Below are 24363 nucleotides of genomic sequence, written 5' to 3' on the forward strand. Positions count from 1 at the left end.
TATTCTACAGTTGTGCACCATATAAGTAAGGGTAAGTTCAGACGGGGTTTTATGGACCGGAACCTGAGGCTGCCGCCGCAGGTTCCTGTCCAAAAGCCGAGCAGCCGTGACTGAAAGCCGATGCACTGCACCGGCATGCAGCCGCGCACTCCGCTCCGGATTAGGCCCAATGAGTGGTCCTAGTCCGGAGGAGGGAGTGTCTTCAGGCAGAATCGTGAGGCAAAACGGCCTGAAGAATGAGCATCTCGCTTCTTTTTTGCGGGAGTCAGAAAAAACGGCTCCCTATAGGGAAACGTCGGCATTTCCATAGGTATAAGTGACATGCTGTGATTTCCAAGACTGCAACGGTTTTGGAAATAACAGTGTGTCCGCTGCGTGTATTTTCCCGCAATGTGTGGTTGTGATTGGCTAGAATCCCATCCACTTTGCAGGGACTGTAAATCGCCATAGTTTTTTCTTCGGTGTTTAATAATCATTAGAGATGAGCGAACAGTGTTCTATCGAACACATGTTCGATCGGATATCAGGGTGTTCGCCATGTTCGAATCGAATCGAACACCGCGTGGTAAAGTGCGCCAAAATTCGATTCCCCTCCCACCTTCCCTGGCGCCTTTTTTGCACCAATAACAGCGCAGGGGAGGTGGGACAGGAACTACGACACCGGGGGCATTGAAAAAAATTGGAAAAAGTCATTGGCTGCCGAAATCAGGTGACCTCCATTTTAGACGAATAGTGGATTTCAAATCCGGGTCATATGAGAATGTGAACTTTGTGACTATGAGACAGGGATAGCTGTACAGGCAGGGATAGCTAGGGATAACCTTTATTTAGGGGGGAATGTTATAAAAAATAACTTTTTGGGGCTCTATCGGGTGTGTAATTGTGATTTTTGTGAGATAAACTTTTTCCCATAGGGATGCATTGGCCAGCGCTGATTGGCCGAATTCCGTACTCTGGCCAATCAGTGCTGGCCAATGCATTCTGTTGGCGTGATGAAGCAGTGCTGAATGTGTGTGTTTAGCTCAACTACACCTTGTGCACCCTCGGCTCTGCTACATCAGAGCCGAGGGTGCGCTTGAACCCTTGTGCACACTCTGCTTCATCAAGCTAATAGAATGCATTGGCCAGCGCTGATTGGCCAGAGTATGGAATTCAGCGCTGGCCAATGCATTCTATTAGCCTGATGAAGTAGAGCTGAATGTGTGTGCTAAGCACACACATTCAGCACTGCTTCATCACGCCAATACAATGCATTAGCCAGTGCTGATTGGCCAGAGTACGGAATTCGGCCAATCAGCGCTGGCTCTGCTGGAGGAGGCGGAGTCTAAGATCGCTCCACACCAGTCTCCATTCAGGTCCGACCTTAGACTCCGCCTCCTCCAGCAGAGCCAGCGCTGATTGGACGAATTCCGTACTCTGGCCAATCAGCACTGGCTAATGCATTGTATTGGCGTGATGAAGCAGTGCTGAATGTGTGTGCTTAGCACACACATTCAGCTCTACTTCATCGGGCTAATAGAATGCATTGGCCAATCAGCGCTGGCCAATGCATTCTATTAGCGTGAACTGAGTTTGCACAGGGGTTCTAGTGCACCCTCGGCTCTGCTACATCAGATTGCTACATCTGATGTAGCAGTGCCGAGTGTGCATCAGATGTGTAGTTGAGGAAAACTGACTCAGCACTGCTAAGTCTCTGCATTCGCATAGGAATGCATTGGCCAGCCTTCGGCCAATCAGCGCTGGCTCTGCCGGAGGAGGCGGAGTCTAAGGTCGGACCTGAATGGAGACTGGTGTGGAGTGATCTTAGACTCCGCCTCCTCCAGCAGAGCCAGCGCTGATTGGTCGAGTTCCGTACTCTGGCCAATCAGCACTGGCCAATGCATTTCTATGGGGAAAAGTTAGCTTGCGAAAATCGCAAACTGACAGGGATTTCCATGAAATAAAGTGACTTTTATGCCCCCAGACATGCTTCCCCTGCTGTCCCAGTGTCATTCCAGGGTGTTGGCATCATTTCCTGGGGTGTCATAGTGGACTTGGTGACCCTCCTTTGGGTTTCCCCCTTAACGAGTTTATGTTCCCCATAGACTATAATGGGGTTCGAAACCCATTCGAACACTCGAACAGTGAGCGGCTGTTCGAATCGAATTTCGAACCTCGAACATTTTAGTGTTCGCTCATCTCTAATAATCATCATTCATTTTTTGTAGACAGAATCTGCCTCAGTATTAGCAAATTCTTCAATTGATATTTCCTTCTGTCCATCAAGCAGGTCTGATCACGCTAAATAAATCCCTACTAGAAATAGTCTCTTCTTTGCAGTCACTGAACTCCATTGCTTTCATGATAAATCAGAGATATCTTTTCCTGCTTTTCAATTTGTTAAACTAGCTGCCACCTACTGGTATAAGAGCAGGATTGCACATAATGCTGCGGAGACAAGTGCACTTCTTAGTGTGATACTACAGTACAATATTGTACAAATCACCAGTAATTAGTATTATTAACATTATTGTCCAGGGTCGCAGAAAGTAATGTCCGGCATATACGTACGCTGCAAGATATTATTGAAAACTGTAATAGTAAACAACATTATATGTTTGACACAAATACAGTGTTTTGGGAATTTTTGAAGCAAGTTGTATAGAAAATTTGGGTAAAAATTAGCTTATTAAATCTGTTTTAAATAGATATAGAATCCAACCAGAACTCCATGTTATCTAGAACTGTCCCTTAAGAGAGTTCTGCATTTCAGAAAATCGAGGATATTACGGGAAATAACCATTTCCCATCTTATAGACTATTACAACGAATGCTCATAATAATATTTATTAACATATGCAAGGACAACGCGAAAGCCTTCACCTGCAGTTATATGGAATTTCCCAATCATAGGAGTGCAGGTAATAAAAGGTAATACGTGTATGGCCGTGTCGGAGCATAATGTGCATCATACTGTGTTATTGCAGGAAGGCATACATGGCGGTAATGACGTTACTTACATTATGGCCCTTCTTGCCTTTCCATCCTCCTAAGCACATTTTCAGTTCTTCCTCCTAGAAGGTCGGGATTTCTCCGGAGCGGAGCAGGATGGCTGTAAAATCTGCAGCTGTGTATCAAAGCAGGCGAATTATCTTAATGAATGTGTCCAATCTACGCACATATTTACATTGCAGGCTTTATGCTAACTATAAAGCCAATTAGGCTTTTAACAAGTATTTTTTCTGCAGGTTTTCAAAATAAGTCTAAAATATTTTTCATAAGCAAAACATATTTCCTCACCTTTATGTGCGGCTGCGGCTGTCTGACCGAGCTTTTGTATTTATGTATCTTTTACTTTCTATCCCTTCATAGTCCCTAACAAGTTATTTTGCATAAGCTAGGGGAGATTTTGCACTAGACTTTCATTCAGTGCAGTGGGAGTCAGAGTCATTAATAGGGAACATGTCAGGGGTGTAACTTGAGAGGGCACAGTCGCATCGGGGCCCAGGAGCCTTAGGGGGCCCATAAGGACTGATATTGAGATTGCAGCTTCCATCTGGCCCATAAGCCAAGGAGACCCACAGATTACCCCTAACCACACTAAGGTTCATTAAACTCCTTAGCACCCGTAACCATCACTATCAAGAATTCGCTGTAGGGATGAGGTAGGGGGCCCTGTGAAAAGCACGGCAGGAAAAACCATGATGTGTTGCTGCCATGACTTTTGCTGCCTCCCACTACGTAGGGTCTTAGCCTGAAGAAGTTTCCCCTCTGTAGAATCTGTTTCTGGCTAAGGCCCCACGGGACGTCCCGCAGGAAAAAAGCGCTGTGGGAAAAACCCCGGTGGCAATGCATCGCGATTCTTCCCACAGCACTTTAGACAGAAAGTTTTCCATCTCTGCGGACTTTGTTTTAATTATACGTATTGGGAAACTACTGGCGTTTCTGTAGGTATAATTGACATGCTGCGATTTCCAAAACCGCATTGGTCGTGAAAATCGCAGCAAGTCCACACGGCGGTTTTTACCGCAAAGTAGTCATGTGATTCCCTAGAATCCCATCCACTTTGCCCTGACTGTAAAATGCAGCGATTTTTCCTGCAGCGTTTTCACCGCGGGCAAATCATTGTGTTTACGTCCCATGAGGCCTCGGCCTCTAGCTGTCTTTGAGCTAGTGTATGGAGATTAGTTGCTATGATATTGCTTGCATAGATAGTACATGGAGAAAATACTATTATTGCTTTTTTGATCACTTTTCTAATGCTTTATAATATAATCAATATCAATACATTATATGTACAATAAAATAGTACAAATGAAAACTTCAATGCATCCTGTAAAAAAGAAGCCCTCAAGTTGGAAAAATAAAAATGACTTGGATTCGGCACAAAAATTTTGACTATGGAAAATGTTTTTATTGCAGAAAGGCACTAAAACATAAAAAACCTCTACCTTATTGATATCACCGTGTTTGTCATGTAGAATAATGGTAATAGATTAACTTCTCAATTTATAAACAGCAAAAACACACAAAAAGTTGCAATTGCTGATTTATTTATTTTTTTACATTTTATCCCAAAATTTGTTAAAATTTGATCAGTTACTTTTATGTACCAAAAATTAGTGCAACAGAAAAATACAACTTGTCCAACAAATAACAAGCCCTCTATATCAATGGAAAAATAACATTCAACTAGGAAGAAATACAAAAAGTTGAGCAGCCCTCAAGGTCTGAAAGAGGGTCATAAACTGTAGGGGAAAAGTGTGAGGCAGGAGATAATGGCCGTCTATCCATTGCACCAGCCTATCATAACCAGCTATCCTTTGGAGGCGTTGCACCAGATATTTCCATGTGTGTAGCCTATTTCATTTCTCTCCACTCACTGATTTTATTTGCTTATTTTTTGGCCTGGTCCCCGAGCAGTCAGGAGATCTATAAGAGGAATAATAATAAATGTGGCTACATCTGTACATGGCCTCGAAATGTCCAGGGATTTAAAAACCTCAAACAAAATACGCAGCTGCTCAATTTGTCACTGTGCTTAATGCTTAGAGGAAGTTCTACTAGGTGTGACCATGTTTATTTGTAGAAGGAAGGGAATTTTATATCAATAAAAAGTCTGAATGTCGGCCAGCTGAGACCTGTCAAAACTACTGAGTTATGCTGACTTCATTTTTCTTTGGTGTAATTTTATGTCACTTTCGACACACAGTCTTCTACAACGCCAGTACCTGGAAAACATCATGTTTACTTCAGAACATTTGTAGCCAAGAATTATCACTTATACGAATTTGAAGGAGCTTCCCATGGACTCTATAGGTACCTACGTGCCAATAACACCTTTCTGGTTTACTAATTCTGTCTAATATTTGGATACAGTAGCTTAGACGAGAAGGGTGTGCCAAGAATATCAAAGTTGTTCATACAGAATGATGAGCTCAATGCATCTTGAGGCCCGGGCCTCACATAACGTAGACAGCGCAATTCTGCAGTGGAGTTTTACAGTACCTGAAAAGTTGGTAGGATTCTGTTTAATCCCATCCACACATTGCAGACAAATATCCACAGCAGACATGCCACGATTTACAAAAAAGTGATGGTTTTCAAAAAAACGCTAGGTATAATTGAAGCAGAAGTTCCGCAGAGAAAAAACTGCAGACTTTATGGAAATCACATTGGGAAAAAATGCGATGTGTTTCCGCCGCAGTTTTTCCCGTGGTGCTTTTTGGCTGCAGCCCGCTACGTGGGGCCTTAGCCTTATACACATTTGTGACTGTACACCAGGTATTGGTAGTGCAAAGTTTTGCACACATTGTCATCTTAGGCCATAGTTCTTTACCTTTTGTAGCACAAGCGGTCTCTCCACGAGTCATGCGGAGAGGAAAGTAGTTCATGACTTGTGCAGACAGTGCACGGAAAACACACAGACCCCATTATAGTCCATGGGGCCCGTGTGCTTTCATTGATCACACTTGTCAATGCGTTCAATATTTCCTTAAGGGGGTCCCCATGTGGACTCTCTGAACAGAATAGTGAACGCAGATGTGAACCGATCTTTACATATGTAAGGCTAAGTTCACATCAGATTAATTTCATTCCATTGCTCTGATCTGTCACAGATCAATTCAGACAGAGCACATTCTGCATCCATCATCATTGAGTGTAATGTAAAAAACAAGACAGAAGTTTTCTTACATTGTGTTTACTTTTAGACAGAAGATAAAGTCCTCCACACACAATTTTATCTTCTATCTAAACCAATAGCAGAAAAGACAGAAGAAAGCTTCTTTCTTGTTTTTCACATTACAGTGGATGATGACAGATGCAGAATGTATTCCATCAGCATGCTTTATTATATAAGTTTTCAGTCCGCTGCTCTGATCCTTGGATCTAAAGGCACTGATTGGAATACTAAAGAATGATTACATTTCATTCAGAAGGTATATGGAGAGATCCACCTCTGTGGACTGATGGAGTCTTCTCAATGCATCTTAAAGAACAGTTGTCTGTGATTTAGAAGATGTATCATCGTGACCACACCAGAAATATCCTGTGCTTTTCAGATAATATGTCTTTAATAAATTTGCAGATTTTGAATGGGAAGAGCTGGAGTACAATGAATAGCCAGTTGTCCAGATAAGCAAGCATCTCTATGTAAATGGACATGTAAGGACATGGACATGGACATGATAAGGGGTCACATGTGCACAAAGGAACCAAACAGATGGCCTCTTTTGTTTTCAAAAGGCCATTTTGTCCAACGGGAGCTGGAATTGGATCGGTTGTTGTAGGCAATTGTGCTTTTTCTGAGAGCCAATTTTGATAATTTTCCTCCAGTGGGTTTTTATTTATCAAAAAATCTGTTTTTTTTTGTTGTTTTTTTTTTAATAGAAAATCTGGTCTCGTTGACCAAAGCAACCATGTACACTTTAGCTTTGCTTTTCTAGATCTGTGCGGGCATTGCCTTGTTATGGGAAATTTCCTAAATTTTCCATGGCGGTCAGGGTATGATAGGAGTTGAGGAACACTGTCCTCAATATTCAACTCCATAAGTAATAGAAACAATATGCAAGTCAGACAATATCCACTGCTTTATTTTCCCACAGCATTCTCAGTCTTATATCACCAAGTGTTTTTTATGAAGCTTTTATGTCTTTTTACTTAATATCTGAAAAGAAAACAAATTGATTTAATGATCCTGTAGACCTGGGTACATTTACAGGACAGAGGACAATGCAGCGGGATTAAACTTCATATCCTGTTGTGTAGTTAATACGTGTTTTCGCATCCTCTGGATTAAATCAGCCATCCCATGTTTAATGGGAAAAGGCAGAAGACTTTTAATCTTTGACCCACTTGTATACAATGTAATAAGAGCCAGGTTGTGTCTTATAGAGAACGCTGCTATTATTTATTAACTAAGCCAAAGCCTTTCTAAGTAATAAAATAAATTGTTCAATGATCATTTCACATGGATCATCTATAGGAACAGGCATGACCAGCTTCATGTAGATCATGTCATATTTAGATTACAGCACTGGATTCCTCAGGGAAGGCTAATTCTGGAAAATGAAAATGCAATTTTATGTAATAAAAAACAATGAGAAAACGAGATGTCGCCTGCTGTAGATACAGATGTAGCCCAGTTATCCAGAACCTTCTGTGATTAAACTGCAATAAACAAAAACCAATGGAAAGTTATTGAACAACTTTTTTTTTTCCAATCATTTTTCATTGTTTTTCTTCTGTGATAAGAGCAGTGCAACTCATTGCAGACATTCGGGTTCATTATGTACAATTTTTTATGACATAGTCTCTTAATTCTGATGTTGCATTAAGATAATATACAGTGGATGCAGTCATTGTCATGGACTATCCCAGATCATCATAAGATAAGATAAGATAAGATAATCCTTTACTAGTCCCACAGTGGGGAAATTTCAGTATGTTACAGCAGCATAGTAATACAGATACAGGATAATACACAGTAATATATTATAGACGTAGACACACATAAGCTGAGAAGAGAAGATATACTAGGAGTCCATAGCAGCTAAGAAAGAAGGAAGACATCATAATCATTAGTTTTCTGTGCAGAGTGATCTTCGCTTGGTCTGATGTAGATTATACAGCCTGATCGTGGTTGGAAGGAAGGACTTGCGATAGTGCTCCTTCTCACACTTGGGGTGAAGCAGACGATCACTTGCAGTGCTGCTAAGTGCCATCAAGGTCCCATAAATGGGGTGGGATTTGTTCTCCCGCATGGAGCTCACCACAGACAGTATCCTTCTGTCACCCACCACCTGTACTGGGTCAACAACAACAATAAAAAAATAGCCATAGTGAAGTGGGGATCAAGGTTGGGTGGAGATATCTCACCCCGACACATTTACACATTAGTAATGTACTAATCCTGATGCATGGGACCATCCAAGATTTGCCACAATTTTCTAGAGTATCTAGATAAACTTAGTTGCAGATGACCGTATGTATTTTGCCGTCCGCAAACTAGTATTCAGTATTCCTTTTTTGCAGACCATTAGTGCCATACGTCCGTAAAAACGGAGTGTCTTCAGTGTGCCATCAGTGTGTGATCTGCAAAAAAGAACACATCTAATGATGTCTCTAGTTTGTTTGCAATTACGGACGGCACACTGAGGACACACGGAGTACATACATGTGCCGTCCATGACTTTTAGTCCTGCTCTAAATTCAAGGCCCGCACACTGATCTCTGGAAATCACGGCTGTGTGCATGGGTACGTAGAAATGATTGGGTCAGTGTTTCTGGGAAAAACACAAATAACACACTGTTTTCGCCAATGGTCGTCTACAAGGGGCGTCTCACACCACTGGAGAAATTAAGACTGTCATCTCCTAGGCCTTTTTTTAAATAAACTCCTACCACGGACTACTAACCTCAGCAGACGTAAGACTGGATAAAATTCACGAGAAGAATTGTTGCCGTATGTAAACACAGTTTATTAAATCTCTGTTTTTCGTCGGCGTTGTTATATTTGGTTTATGGGAATCGGACCCTGTTTAGGCCTAACGTGATACCTCACCAGAGATGGACATAGTCTTAAGAGGCACACTTTATATATCACAGAAAACCTGTCAGCACCAGCACAGCCACTTCTCTTCATTCACATTTACAAGCACCTCATAAACTTCACGCCTATATGAGGATAAAACAACATCAATGCGCACTTCAAAATAGCAGAACTTTATTCTATACTTTTAAGTGGCGGCTTTTGCATGGCAATGCAATGAACACTGCCAAGCGCTTAATATACTCGTGACCAGATGTTCCCTGTAAAAAGATGCAACCGGCTCTTGAAATGCCTCGGTGCGCATAGGATGGTAGTAAAATGGTGATTCGGGCAGGTAGAAAGCTGGGACATTATTCTTACTAAACGACAGTCCAATAAAAAGTCAGCATCATAATAAATAGCGGATTATGTGTTTTATTGTGCTATATTTACCAGCTCCAGCTCTGAGCATCACAACTTCTCTTTTTAGTGTCCCAGTTACAATATATTTATACAGTATATTCTTTTTTTCCTGCTAAGCTTTTCGTAGAAAGTCCACAGACTTTTCCTCTGCGGACTTACTGCCCCTATTATACCTATACGGAAACCGCGAGCATTACCGTATGTATAATGAACATGCTGCGATTTACAAAAGCAGCATTTCCACTGCGGATATTTTCTACAATGTGTGGATGGGATTAGCCAGGTACTGTAAATTGCCGCAGTTTTGCTATGTGGCCTAAGACTGAGGCCCCACATTGCTAAAAAGCAGATTTTATGTCGCAGATGTGGCTACAAAAAAGGGGAAATATATAGGGAACACTTATATATCTCCCTTCCGCTTAATCCACACCTGGCTTTGGCTTAAAAAAAAAATGCATGAAAATCTGCAACTAAAAAAAGCGGCTTTTCCACAACATGGGGTCTTGGCATAAAGATGTGTTTCATATGGACATTCGCCTTCTCATGCTGCTGACTGACTGAACAGGAAATATACAACCCCTTATAATACAAGGAATCATTTTCTGGTGTATCTAATAAAAAATTTACAGATTTCTTTTCTGAAGAATTGTGTTAGGCCTGGGCTTGGGGACCCCAACAGAATATCAAACACATTGATAAGCGGTGAGTTTATGACAGTTTACGGACCCCATAGACTATAATGGGGTCCATGTGTTTCCGTGCGGTGTCCACACGAATCATGTAGAGAGGAAAGTAGTTCATGAAGTTCTTTTCTCTCCACATGTTCTGTGCAGACACCGCACGGAATACACACGGACCCCAATATCGCCTATGGGGTCCGTGTGCTTTCATAGGCTCACCACTTGTCAATGCATTACCATATCCCCTTGTCTTATTCATTCTAAATGTCCTGATAGGCCATATTGAAATGGAGTTGTCCAGCCTTGACAAGCCCTGTAACATAATCATAGACTACATAGAAACTGAGCATTAGTGTGACATATGGTAAGCTGTGATGTAGGGGGATAGGGAACTGGTATCATGGGCAGTTATTATGAAACCGGTCACAAGTCACCCTTCACTGCCTAAGTACCCCTAGATTTATCTCTTTTGTTTTCCAATAATGTATTTAAATTGCTTTATGCACACGTTACATAGCGCAGGCTTGATCTCAAGTAAAATGGGGTTCGGAAAGTTTTTAATTTAATTTAAAAATGTAACAATTTTTAGAGAAAAAAAAATTAAAAACAAATATAGCAACCCGGCAGCCACAATAGTTGTGAATTATAAAGCCACCTTCTTTAACCCAAATGATGTTTTTATGTTTGTGGACTACATCCCTGGTAATTTTACAGGACTATGTTAAATACCCTTGTATTTGATATGCCCTATCTAGACAAAGCTTTGAAGCTTCCAGGAGGCCATCATGGTACCGTAGTATTCATAGCCATTTATCTCTTACAAATATTCCTTTTGCAATACCCCGCTGAATCTGTAACGCAGCTGAAGTGTTGTGACAGGACGGTTCCATTGTTTAGACTACACCATTTAAGAGAAGCCATGGACAGCTTGTGAGGACAGGACGTATAAACTGTTTGGAATAGCTTTACAAATATTCTCGCAGTGTTTACAGCGATGGCCAATTTGGTCCTTTCTGAAATACTAATGAGATTTCATTTTACATTACCATTATGTAGACCGACCGGCGTGGCCAGGAGAGGGCAGCTGTCATAGGGATCTCTGATGGGTGTAGGGACTTAGTGCTTAATGCCATATGGGCAAATTCATCAGGGCATATGTGTGGAGGAACACCTGCAAGGAAAGATCAGTAGAAATGACACAATACATCACATTTGTAAATACGATATTGATCATTGGATCACTATTGATCCTGAGAGGTCTGATATAGTCACGTTCAGTGTTGAAGAACCAGCCACGTGTGGTCTCTGCTCAAGGAAGTGGATAGAAACTATACATAGTAGGTTTCCATAACTCCTATCTATCTTCAGTGGTGAGACCACATACCTTCTAATGGCAGACAAGACCAAAACTGACCCATTCTCAGGTCCCCCCCCCAAACCATCCATTCAATCCATGACCTATTAATAATCCTCATGTAAACCTTATGGTTGGAAACTAGACTTTAGCCGCCTTTAGCCTGAGGACTGTAGAGACGTAGAAGTCCTTCAATGGGAGCCGGTCAGTTCTTTTTTCCGGGACCGGGAACAACAGAAGCGACATGCTCATTCTTCAGACAGATTCGCCTCACGACATTCCCTCCTCCCGACTAGGTCCATACATTTGGGCCTAATCCGGAAAGGAGTGCCGCTGTACTGCATCGGCATCCAGTCGCAGCTACACGTTTGTTGGGCCGGAATCTGAGGCGGCCTCCACATCAAATTCCGGTCCAAAATACCCCGTGTGATCCCAGCCTTACTTGCCCCCTTCAGTGGCCTATATTATGCAGCAGCAGATACAATTTGCTATATACGTACAGCTTTTGCCTCATGTATCTGCAGGCCTGACAATTTTTGTGTTAAATCTTCTCTTTTGTAAGTTTTCTTCTTTACAATATTTCTCTGTATACACAAAGAACTTGCCACACATATGATGAATCTGAGAAAGCCTGACGCTGACTGAGGCCGGAAGACCTAAAGACCACCTTAGATAAACTAAGAGTGCGCTCACCTACAAGTAAATCCCTTAATTTCAGTGACTTCAAACAGTTGAAATTCAGGCTTTTCTGAATGTAAACACTGACAATACAAGAGGGATTTCATGTTATGACCATGAAGCCGACCTCTTCTACTTCACAAGTGGTTAACTCTTCAGTCAGAATGGATTACTATCAGTTACATGGCCTGTTCTTTCTCTGACAGTAAGATATGCAATAAATCTAAAATCTGCCGGGCAATGTTTCCCCAATATTACTGTTTAATAGCCATACTGGATAGCCTATGGAAGAAGGAATCCTTTCTTACATAAATTTGCACAGTTATGGATCAGTTTTGTGTCAGTCCACTAAACTAGGCTCAAAGAGTGCTGAGCATAGTGCTAATCTACATCCCACAGGTAGAGGGCAGTGAACATGCTCGACTGCTGCCGCATTCAAACGATGGGACACAGGACCCGTATTCTCGTGAAAAGTGGGGGTCCCAGCAATAACGCTGATCAGGAACCGATAAACTATTGTGGATACATGATAACTGTAAATCTTGGAACTGACTGATATACAGGGTGTCCGGAAAGTAAGTACACAAAGTGAAAGGGTGGAATTTAGCCGGTATATGAAGCGTTTTTTTTAAATTTTTTTAATGAACATGTGACTGGAAATGCATCATGGCGGTACTACAAGTTGCTGTGGCCCCATCGCTCAATGGACTTGACCCCACTTGATTTATTCTTGTGGGGACATGTCATGTCCGTTGTGTACGCAACGCCTGTGTCAACCCACGAAGCGCTCGTGAACCGCATCCAGGCTGTGTTCTTCACGGGCCATGCCAGGAGTCTGTGAACCGGTGAGTCAATCCATCTCCCAGCGTTGCACTGCTTGCATCGAGGCAGGCGGCCAGCACTTCCAGCAATTTTTTTAAATTCCATATTTTTCGGACTATAAGGCGTATATAAAATCCTATGATTTTCTCAGAAGTCGAAAGGGCGCCTTATAATCCAGCGCGCCTTATATACAAATTAATTCTTCACTTGTGTTTTTATAGTATTGGTCATCCGCAAATGGATTGATCATTACAGCCACCGTAGTCAGGAGTCTCACTGAGTGCGGTGATACAGCTCTGTGCGCAGGAGCCCTGCTGTGTTTCAGCATTAATACCTACTACCCCCAAAATGTCTCCTGTTAAGAGACATGCTTACGATGCAGATTTTAAACTTAAGGGTGCGTTCACATGATGTAACGTGTAGCGTGATCTGGCACGTATACGGCGTGTCAGAGTTTGAGCGCTCAAAAAGATCCCATTGATTTCAATGGGAGTTACGAGCGTATATGTCGCGTTATTTTGCGGCCGCAAAATTACGAGCGCAAAATAACGCGGTGTATACGCTCGTAACTCCCATTGAAATCAGTGGGATCTTTTTGAGCGCTCAAACTCTGATACGCCGTATATGTGCCAGATCACGCTACACGTTACATCGTGTGAACGCACCCTAAAGCTATAAGTCCTGCAGTAGAGCATGGAAATAGAGCAGCTGCGAGAGAATTCAACAATAATGAATCTATGGTGCGTAAGTGGAGGAAACATGAAGATGCCCCACGCAAATACTTGTATTGATTTGAGAGTTACTGTGAAAGAGTTGAATAAAGTTTGACTTATGGTCTGAGCTTTGTTTCATTTATGTGCTGCACCTTATAATCCGTTGCGCCTTATATATGAACCTAGAAGCCTTAGCAGGCGCTCATTGATAGTGCGCCTTATAATCCGGTGTGCCGAAAAATACAGTAACAGTGATTAACCTGATTTCCCATTAAAGCGCTTTCTCTTCTTCGTTTCTCCTTTCACACGGCGCAGCGAGGGATAGGAAACCGACATCTCGGTCTACCTGCAGCGCCACATGTTCATTAATAAAAAAAGCGCTTCATATACCGGCTACAGTCCACCCTTTCATTTTGTGTACTTTCTTTCCGGACACCCTGTATACAGGTCAGTGTGCTCAATGGCAGTGCTGCGTTTTCCACACCTGATGTCTTTCATTTTCAGCACAGTCTTCATCAGGTTTACAGATGACTTTCACATTACTACTATTTCTAGGACAGCTCGCCAGCGGCTGCACGGATAATCGTTGCCAGTGTAAGACTCCTAATAACCCCTTTATATCCTGCTATAGACTTCTCTGTATATGTGTACGTACAAATCCACTGCAGTGATAGAGAGTTTGATGGCACGTTCTAAATAAATGATAATAATGCATATTACAGCCTGTACACATGCATACATAATGCAGACATTTATTATCCCCTGCAGAAGACTCTACCACTGGATTACAATGCCGAGCTATAAAAATAACTGCTTCATGTAAAATTCCCATTATATATTTTTTCTCCGTGCTCTTCTTAGCACTTGTTATTTACTTCATAATTACTAATGTTCTGTATAGTTGTAAGCACATTTTACAACGCATATTTATCATGAGCATAACTCAGCGCAAAATTTGCATTTCTACTTCATCTGTGGATCTAGATCACAGAAGCCTGAAAGAAATGTGTTCATTAAAGGCAGCGCCATTAGTACATAAGGCTAGGAAGAGTGACGACTGGCTTACTAAATGAAATGTGGCGTATACAAAGGAATATATATATATATATATATATATATATATATATATATATATATATATATATATATATATACGATGCGTCCTTCATTTTGTCTCTTCGGATGATCAGCTCTGACAAATCAAATCTTGATTTTTTTGATATTCTGTTGGGAGATGTTTACGCTCTATGTGTCTCTATGTCGCCACCCAATGGCTGTGATATGCATTACACCCTGCTGAGGATAACTGCTAGCTGTTGCAGTAACATATTCAGTTTGTATCATGAGAATTTATCGTCCTTCATAAGGATTATACCAGGTTGTGGCGTTCCCATAGAGAATGAATAGAACACCAGGGCACATGCTCATTCCGGCGCCCCCTGTCCTATTGATAGGGACAACTTCAAAATTTGGTACAACCACTTTAAGTAGTTGGGCAAGCGCCAGTGCCTCTTCTCAGGCCAGTGGTGTCACGTTTATTGGTCACATGGCCATGCTGCACCTCTGTCACATTTTATATCAGTGGGATTGTACAATATATTGTGTGATGCCTATTATGCAGTGAAGAAGCCATTGATTTTTTTTGTCCAAGTAAAAATCCTATTACCAAAACTTAAGGAAAGGTTAGGTTTTGCATGTGTGTATAAAATATATGGATAGATTTTTACAACATTATGTTATTTTGTTTTCAAATATAAAAGACTGGCTAAAATTATTTATATTGGATGTATAAAGGTCCTGGAGTAGTGTATGTACATATGACCTACTGCCTCCTATTGTATTGTATGTAGTCTATGGCCTTAAAACATCTTACCCATGTAATTTAGCAAGAGTTGATATCTCGGGACAACACGGTGGCTCAGTGGTTAGCACTGCAGCGCTGGAGTCCTGGGTTTGACTCCCACCAGGAACAACATCTGCAAGGGGTTTGTATGTTCTCCCCGTGTTTGTGTAGGTTTCCTCCAAAACTACAAAGACATACTGATAGAAAAAAAAAGAACATTGTGATCCCTATATGGGGCTCACAATCTACATTTAAAAAGAAAAAAAAAAGAGTTGATATCTCAAAGGTCAGACTGTGCCCGAACCAGATGAAAGGAATACGTCCATTATAGTTAGCTTTACTGCTAATCTCTAGAGTGAGCCTACAGTGATGAATACCACACATGCTAGTTTATCTTCTGCCAGTAGAGGGCAGCATATGATATGCCTTCATGGATATCTTGCTAGACCTGTTTAATTGTATTAATCATCATATATATTCTTTTTGTTGTATTTTTTTATCACTGGATAAAAGGTTGAAGAAGCAAACTGGTTATTTGTGTTTTCAGGTAGGATATAAAGCTTAATGTACTATATGTGACGTTCTACGTCATTAGTCATAGCACAGGATTCTTATTTCTGTTACATAAGCCAAAATACAACCAAATGCCAAATTTTTCTAAATTTACCACACATAAAGATAGATAGATAGACAGATAGATAGGAGACATATAGATAGATAGATAGATAGATAGATAGATAGATAGATAGATAGGAGATAGATGGATAGATAGATAGATAGATAGATAGATAGATAGATAGGACATGATGATGATAGATAGATGATAGATAGATAAATAGATAGATAGGAGATAGATAGATAGATAGGAGATAGATAGATAGATAGATAGATAGATAGATAGATAGATAGATAGGAGATAGATAGATAGGAGATAGATAGATAGATAGATAGATAGATAGATAGATAGATAGGAGATAGATAGATAGATAGATAGATAGATAGGAGATAGATGGATAGATAGATAGATAGATAGATAGGACATGATGATGATAGATAGATGATAGATAGATAGATAAATAGATAGATAGGAGATAGATAGATAGATAGATAGATAGATAGATAGATAGATAGATAGGAGATAGATAGATAGATAGATAGATAGGAGATAGATAGATAGGAGATAGATAGATAGATAGATAGATAGATAGATAGATAGATAGATAGGAGATAGATAGATAGATAGATAGATAGATAGATAGATAGATAGGAGATAGATAGATAGATAGATAGATAGATAGATAGATAGATAGATAGGAGATAGATAGATAGGAGATAGATAGATAGGAGATAGATAGATAGGAGATAGATAGATAGATAGATAGATAGATAGATAGATAGATAGGAGATAGATAGATAGATAGATAGATAGGAGACAGATAGATAGATAGATAGATAGATAGATAGATAGATAGGAGATAGATAGATAGATAGATAGATAGATAGGAGACAGATAGATAGATAGATAGATAGATAGATAGATAGATAGATAGATGTGCATCCAGTTTTAAAATAGCCAGAGCCAACCATGTGAGGAGGGGTCCGGCAGTTTCAGATTGATCTAAAAGGCTTATAGTATAGTCAAAAAATAGTGTAATGTTTGTCAAAATACAAGCGACTAAGAGGATAGTAAGATCGCCTGTCTTTTGTCATGTCTGCCTATGGTCATATTAAAGGGATCTTAGTTCTTGTCATTAGCTTGGTATTTAAAGGGATCATCGCACCATTAAGTATCTGTTCAGTCGTGCAAACATAAAAAAACACCTGGCCAGCGCAGAAACAGCTCCAGATATATGTGTGTGGTAACATTGAAGTGTATGTACAATGGATGCCTATTGTCCTTCCATTGGCACCATGTTTATGTTTTTGTCTATTATAGGGATCCACTAAGGGGATTCTAGAAACGTGATATGAACATAACTATTTTTTTATTATTTCCAAATACTCTGCTCAATGTATTCACTCATGCAGTCTTTCTTGGTTTATTCATGAAACTGTTTTGCTTGTTTGTACTGGTTTGCCAAAAGTACAGGAAAAAAGCTATATAAGCATGTGAATATAGCCTACGTCTTTTTCCTATAATAACTGCGTCTTAGCTATTCCATCGATAGTGAATTGCTGCTGATATATTCTATAAATATAATCAACAAATCTGATTCTTATGCTTCATATTTCCATAGAGCTAAGCCCAGTTATAATCGCAAAATGAACAATTTTTATTAAAGGGCCCCGTATTTTACTGCTCAGTTCAATGCCTGCAATGTTACTAGACTTTCCTTATCACAGCCGTGTTCGGTGTTATGAACTGCCATGTAGAATATTTTGAGAAAGTTCCAACATGCCGCACCTGTTATATATTTATCACTTGTGTTGCGACAGATGATAAATCCCATTTACGTTAGGTGTTGATATGTGGACATGCCGCAGGACTTTTACCATTCTGGCTGTTGGTGGGAGGTTTCTGTGTTATTTGATATTGTTTAATATTTTTGTATTAACAAATCATTTACACTTACATTGTATCAACAGACTGTTCTTGTCAATTTGCAACACAGGAGTGCGGATGAAAGTGTGTGATGTGGCGGCCCCTTATAGAAACTTCTATTCTATGACCTACTATAGATGCAGCAAGGCATCTGACATCTAACCTGCTGGTATGCTTTGTGCTCCGTCAGTTTTGGGTGGATTTAATAAGGTACAGACTCAAACGCCAGCTCCAAACTTAGAAAAGTTTACTAATTTTAATCCTATAAATATTATTTCAAATTACTAAACATTATCAGAGGATCCATGTATGATAGGAAACTGGAGTTGGAGTCTGGATTGGAAATTTGGATTACTGACTCTACACCCCTGGGTATCACATTAAGGCAAACTCGTACCCCTTAATGAATCAATAAACTCCATCCAATGGATGTACTAACATAGGTATAATATATTGTAGACGCTACAGGTATGCATTGCCAAGCTTACCAGGGAAGAGACTGTGTCACAACAGAAGGGGAATCCAAGTGTTCCCAAATTTATTTATTTTTTTTTTATGTAGATTGTGAGCCCCATATAGGGATCACAATGTGCATTTTCTTTTCCTATCAGTATGTCTTTGTAGAATGGGAGGAAATCCACGTAAACACGGGGAGAACATACAAATTCCTTGCAGATGTTGCTCCTAGCAGGATTCGAACCCAGGACTTCAGCGCTGCAGTGTTATCCACTGAGCCACCGTGTTGCTCCTTGGTGTTCCCAAATTTATGATCAATATTTGTTGTTAAACTCTTAGCTAGCAATGGATTTAGTCATATCCACCATTTCCCTGGTTTCATAGCTTCTTACCTGATATACTGCTGAAGTGTACATGGGTAGAACTAGCAACAGGATGATCGCAGGCCCACATCTTACTATTAAAGAGGGTTGGAATGATGGAATCGGAAGCTAGTTTTGAAAGTGTGAACCAAATGTGAAACACTCACCACCCAATGGTTGTAATATGAATTGCAGCCTGTCCACGGTTTATTAAACATATGATATTGTGTTCAATTGGTTAACACTAGTTTGGAGATCAGTTAAGGCCTGTTACATCTTGGAGGGCATTTACACTGAGTAATGCGGCGCTGATTCTGGCATGATAACTCGCGAAAGAATCAGCACTGCAAAACAGAATCCCTTTGACTTCAATGGGTTCCGTTTAATCAATGGGAGGCTTTTTAACCCATTGATTTCAATGTGTTATGCGCGTGAAACGGAACCCATTGAAGTCAATGGGATTCTGTTTTGAAGCACGGATTCTTACGCGAGTTATCGTGCCAGAATCAGCGCCGCGTTACTCCGTGTGAATGCCCCCTTGGACTTGGCAGCGTGACAGCTAAATGCACCTGTTATGGCCAAAGTGGCTATTGTTCTTTAGTCAGTAGTGTTTTTAGCACTGTGTGAGGATTATAAAGCTCTTATCCTCTGTGGGCTCGGTTATTTGTGACAACTGTGGAAATGAGATATCCGTGTACCACAATGACTGCTTGGTTGTCATATTTATCCCCAGACCTAGAGTTATAAACTGTATGTAATAACACGGAGGCTCAAAAACAACTTAAAAACAGGATCAATGTTATTCAACCTAGTGACGGGATCAATAGCAAAAAAAAAACTTAAAAACTGTGCAGCCTACGTCTGTTGATAAAATGCATTGGACGGTCCACAATGAGGAAAGACAGACGATTCCTTTAACTCATGTCCATGTCAAAGCAGTGTATGAAAATCTGTTTAGTGTCCTAAATCACCATGCACTAGTATACGCCGGCGTTACACGCTCTGCTCTCTACTTATCTCTGTCTCCTGGGAGGAATGTCAAATGTTTGGCTAAAGTGGAAAAATGCGCTGCAATTTGGTGCTACAAATATCTGTTTTGGGAGTCCAGATTTATGTCTGGCAGTATAATATCTCTATTTCTCCTGCTTTGCACCTGTTTTTTATGTCGTCAGACCTTATAAAACCGTTTCTGCTCAGACACAACAAAGGCCATAAAAAAATGGTCACAAGGATATAAAGTTGAAGTTATCCGAGGCCAGTGACTCTAAGGCATTAGTAACATTTTCTGCTATTAAAATATGGATGCAGAGTACGAGGAAGAGAACAGGACCGTCCATTGTTTGAGCGATCCCCGTGTAGGGATTTCTACCCCTATAGCATTAGCACAATTGGATTACTTTCTGATGTGATTGTTGATTACCCCAACGTAAGGTTATTTGCCAGTTTCTCTCAGGCAGGCAGATGGGCTTATTCCTTGTTCTTTCTGAATCTGTAGACCATCTGCCCAAAATTTGTTCTCTGCTTTATTACAAATGAATGGGCACATGTGTTTGTGTTCATACCACTTTTCTAAATTGTGTCATACAACAATTCTGTTAAAGTCAGTTCCACACTGAATGTTTTACCAATGTTTTATCATTATCTGGTCGCTGTCAGGAGGGCGAGGGCAGAGAAAAAGTAAAGTGGACCCTCCCCGCAGCAGAATCTCAGTCACCCACCTACGTATGTCCACTTTTTTGTGCGTCTGTCCCTAGTTTTCTCGTAAGACATATAGACTTGTGTTTTTCACATCTCACAGGACATAATGTCAAATTATTAGGAGGCCAAGACATATTCGTGTATCACTGCATTTGTTCCTTGCATATTGATCCATTTGTGGTAGAAATTTAGTCAACAAATCTGATTCTTATGCTTAATATTTCCATAGAGTTAAGTCAACGCATATTTATAAAAGATATAATGAACAGTTTCCAGTAAAGGAGCCCGTGTTTTACTTTTCAGTTCAATGTGTGCAATGTCACTAGATTTTCCTTATCACGGCAGTGCTTGATGCTATGAACCCATCTGTCTCATCTGCTCTGGGACCATTTGGGCTAGAAATTTGAGCCATGCACGTCAGTAGAGTGAAAGGTCAGTGTAAATGGCTTCTTAGGCTTCACACAGGGTTTTTCGGACTGGAATCTGAGGCGGAGGTCGCGTCAGGTTCTGGTCCAAAAGACGGGTAGCTGCGACTGAATGCTAGTGCACTGCAACGGCATTCAGTCGCACACTCCGCTCCGGATTAGGCCCAATGAATAGGCCTAGTCCGGAAGAGTGAGGTGAAACAGCCTGAAGAATGAGGACCTCGCTTCTTTTGGCTTGTTCCAGGTCCTGGGAAAAAACACCTGAACGGCTCCCATTGATTTCAATGGGAACCGTCTTTTTGGTCAGTATTTTGAGGCGAATACAGCCTCAAAATCCTGACCAAAAATCTCTGTGTGAACTTACCCTCAGCTAGGATTTTGGGCGGGGTACCACATGGCATAAATGCAGTGGTATGGTAACGGTAGAAATGGTGCAGCGAAAATTGATGCGTTTTACAGTCCCTGAAAATTGCTTCCACAAATGCCACAGAATGATGTATTCACTGCTTATGTATTTGTCACTTGACATAGCAGTGCAGACATGCACATCAGCCTATAAACTAATCGGGGATGGACCTGCTTTGACGGATTTGCCTACAGATAGCTGCAAGTGCTTCATCTGTCCTCTGGAATTGCAGCCCAATGATGCCCTTGTAGCCGTGAATAACATTTTTAGTCACTACCAGGGTCACAGCTACCTGTAGGCACCAGTAAGGTCCCGGGTTACCTGTAAAGCAGGGGTGAACCTATCTTTTTCGCCACCTGAGGCGGACGACAGAAAGCTGCCCCCCCCCCCCCCCGGGAGTAGGGGCGGAGCGGAGGGGGCGGAGCGAAGGGGGCGGGGTGGTGCGATGGGGGCGTGGCAGAGCGGCGTTAGCAGGCAGGGAGAGGACCTACTCTCTGCCTGAGCGCTGCTCCAGCGGCCTCCCCAATCCACCGCTCGGTGACGGTGACGCTAAGCCAGTCCAGGACAACTTGTCCTGGACAGGCTTAGCTAAGCAAAAATGCCGCTCTCTCCGGGGCCCTGGCATAGCGCTGCCTGAAGCGGTCGCTTCAGGTCGCCTCATTGGAGGTGTGGCGCTGCTGTAATGCTACCTGTAGGCACCTGTAATATACCCGGGCACTTGCCATCTGTCTTGCATATGTATACAAAGATGTATCTTTGCATTGCATGTCAGTTTTTGGCCACAAAGGTGTTTCTGTTCCTTTAACTGCCCTTACATGGCATTACTGTTGGTTTCGGAGACATTTTGGACCTGGCAGACTCTCATAAGACACAAGGTTTGCTAAATCATTCCCACTACAGATAAAGTTGAAGTTCTCTGTGTTTTAAGCATTATGTTAGTATGCCGTTCCTGAAGACTATTCTAGCGTGACCTATAATTTTCCATAAATGATTTACCTTGCCTGCTAATGGATTAATGAGACTCTTCTCCTCCAGGAGTAATTTGGCAAGTGTTTCTTTAGTACAACAAGTGCCGCAGTTTCCAGTCAGTGTTCTTGGATTGAAGGTAATGGGACACTTTCATTAAGAAATCCTTGAATCATTGTGCACAGGTGCAGAATTCACATATCACTTAAACATGTTGCTAAAATATCATTTGTCTTCCTTCCAAGGGTGTTACAGAAATGCAAATGTTCCAACTAAGCTGGCGTATTGCAGCGCTCTGTGTTAAGACATTGCCCATATGTTCCATGACATTGTCTAGAAGTTCTGCAAAATCATTTAACTGCAAAACTGGCATTGAGAGCGGCATTATTACATTGCTGAAAATGGTAAAATATGGATGTATTTTGTCCTCTGACTATTGAGAAATTCACTTAGAACTTGATGTACTTGCACCAACCTGGTGCATAAAATGGAAAGTATTGTGAATGCAACTATTACATGAAAATATTCAGTCTAAACCTAGACAAGACAGTTTTAAGATGCACCAAACATTTTAAAAAGGTTCGTATTTAAAGGGGTTATCTAGGCAAAAATGGTTGAAAAAAAAATAAAAAATTCATACCTGTCCCCAATACTCCAGTTTCCTGCCGGTGCGTCCTAGTTCTTCTACTGAATGGGTCTCTTCCAGAGTTCCGCTCATTGACTTCAGCAGGCCTCTGGAAGAGACCCAGGAGAAGCTGCCGGAGCAGAAGAATCGGGATGCATCAGGAAGACACCGGAGCCTCAGGGACAAGTATGATTTTTTTTAATTTTTTTTCAATGCCCCCAGCTGATTTAAAAGTAAAAGGGTTGTCCAGATAAAAATGGACAACCCTTTCAAGTGATTGATTTGGCGCATCTTTAGATTCTTTTGTCTTACTTTACACCACCTATTGGTTGGCTTACTTAAACATACCATATAGGCCCGTATAATAAGGTCAGAAAGTCTGTGTTTCTGCCGCATTTTTTTCCACAGCGATTCTTTGCTCTGTTTTGCTACATGAGGCCTAACGCGTAGTCCACATGTGAATAGGGGGTGGCGGAATTTGGTACAGAAAAAAACTGCTTCAGGAATTAGGAAGCGGTTTTTGGACATGAGGCAGTTTTTGAAACGGTTTACAGCGCAGTTTGTGGCATAAAATGCTTTTTTGAGGCGGTTTTCCACCTCTCATTCACTTGCATTGATTTTCAGAGGCGGAATCCCCCTTATTAAAGGTCATGTCGCTTATTTTTTCTGCTAGCAGCAAAAAAACGCTAGCAGAAAAACGAACACTAGCGGTCTACATAGACCACGATTGTATGAAGGTGGATTTGGAGGCGGATTGCACGTCCAAATTCCACCCCATGAGCCGTAAGGGTTAAATCCCAGCTGTAGAACAGAGCTGTAAAGCCACAAGGCACTGCTGCACAGGCTGTATGTGCACAGGGGATACCTTCATACAGATGTTGAAAGGATTAACTTGACAATGATAACTTGCTGTAGTATATTTTATCACAGAACACAATAAAAACCATTGCAACAGTCACTCTGTGCCACTCTGTAGTTAATGGACTAAGTGTCAAGCTGAGCTCCGACTGGGGGTGTTAGAGGACAGTGTCAGCCGTTACATAGGGCTGACACCCGCAAAGCAGGGCGCACACACAGTTTCTGTGTGCACATCATGCTTCCGCCGTGGTTTGCGGGAAGTACTTCCTAGCAGTGCCGTGCTATTAAGGCGGATGTTGGGAAGGGGTTAATACAATTCACCACAAATTAATTCAGATGGAATCATTAGTCCAATTAGCCAAATCGGATTTTTGAAAAATTTGCTCATCTCTACTCTTGATCATCAAAATATGATATGATTTAAAAAAAAAAAAAATTCCATGTGAACATACCCTTAGTACAACCATTCAGTAACCAATTTCACTTGTGTAGCCTCTGCTGA

The 24363-nt window shown here is 41.2% G+C and overlaps 1 protein-coding gene across 1 annotated transcript in view; it reads left to right on the forward strand.

Moving 5' to 3' along the window:
• Positions 1–24363, forward strand: part of SLIT3 (slit guidance ligand 3) — a 394890-nt gene that overhangs the window by 179320 nt on the left and 191207 nt on the right.

Source organism: Leptodactylus fuscus, chromosome 5 (assembly GCF_031893055.1).
Source record: "Leptodactylus fuscus isolate aLepFus1 chromosome 5, aLepFus1.hap2, whole genome shotgun sequence".
Taxonomy (NCBI): Eukaryota; Metazoa; Chordata; class Amphibia; order Anura; family Leptodactylidae; genus Leptodactylus; species Leptodactylus fuscus.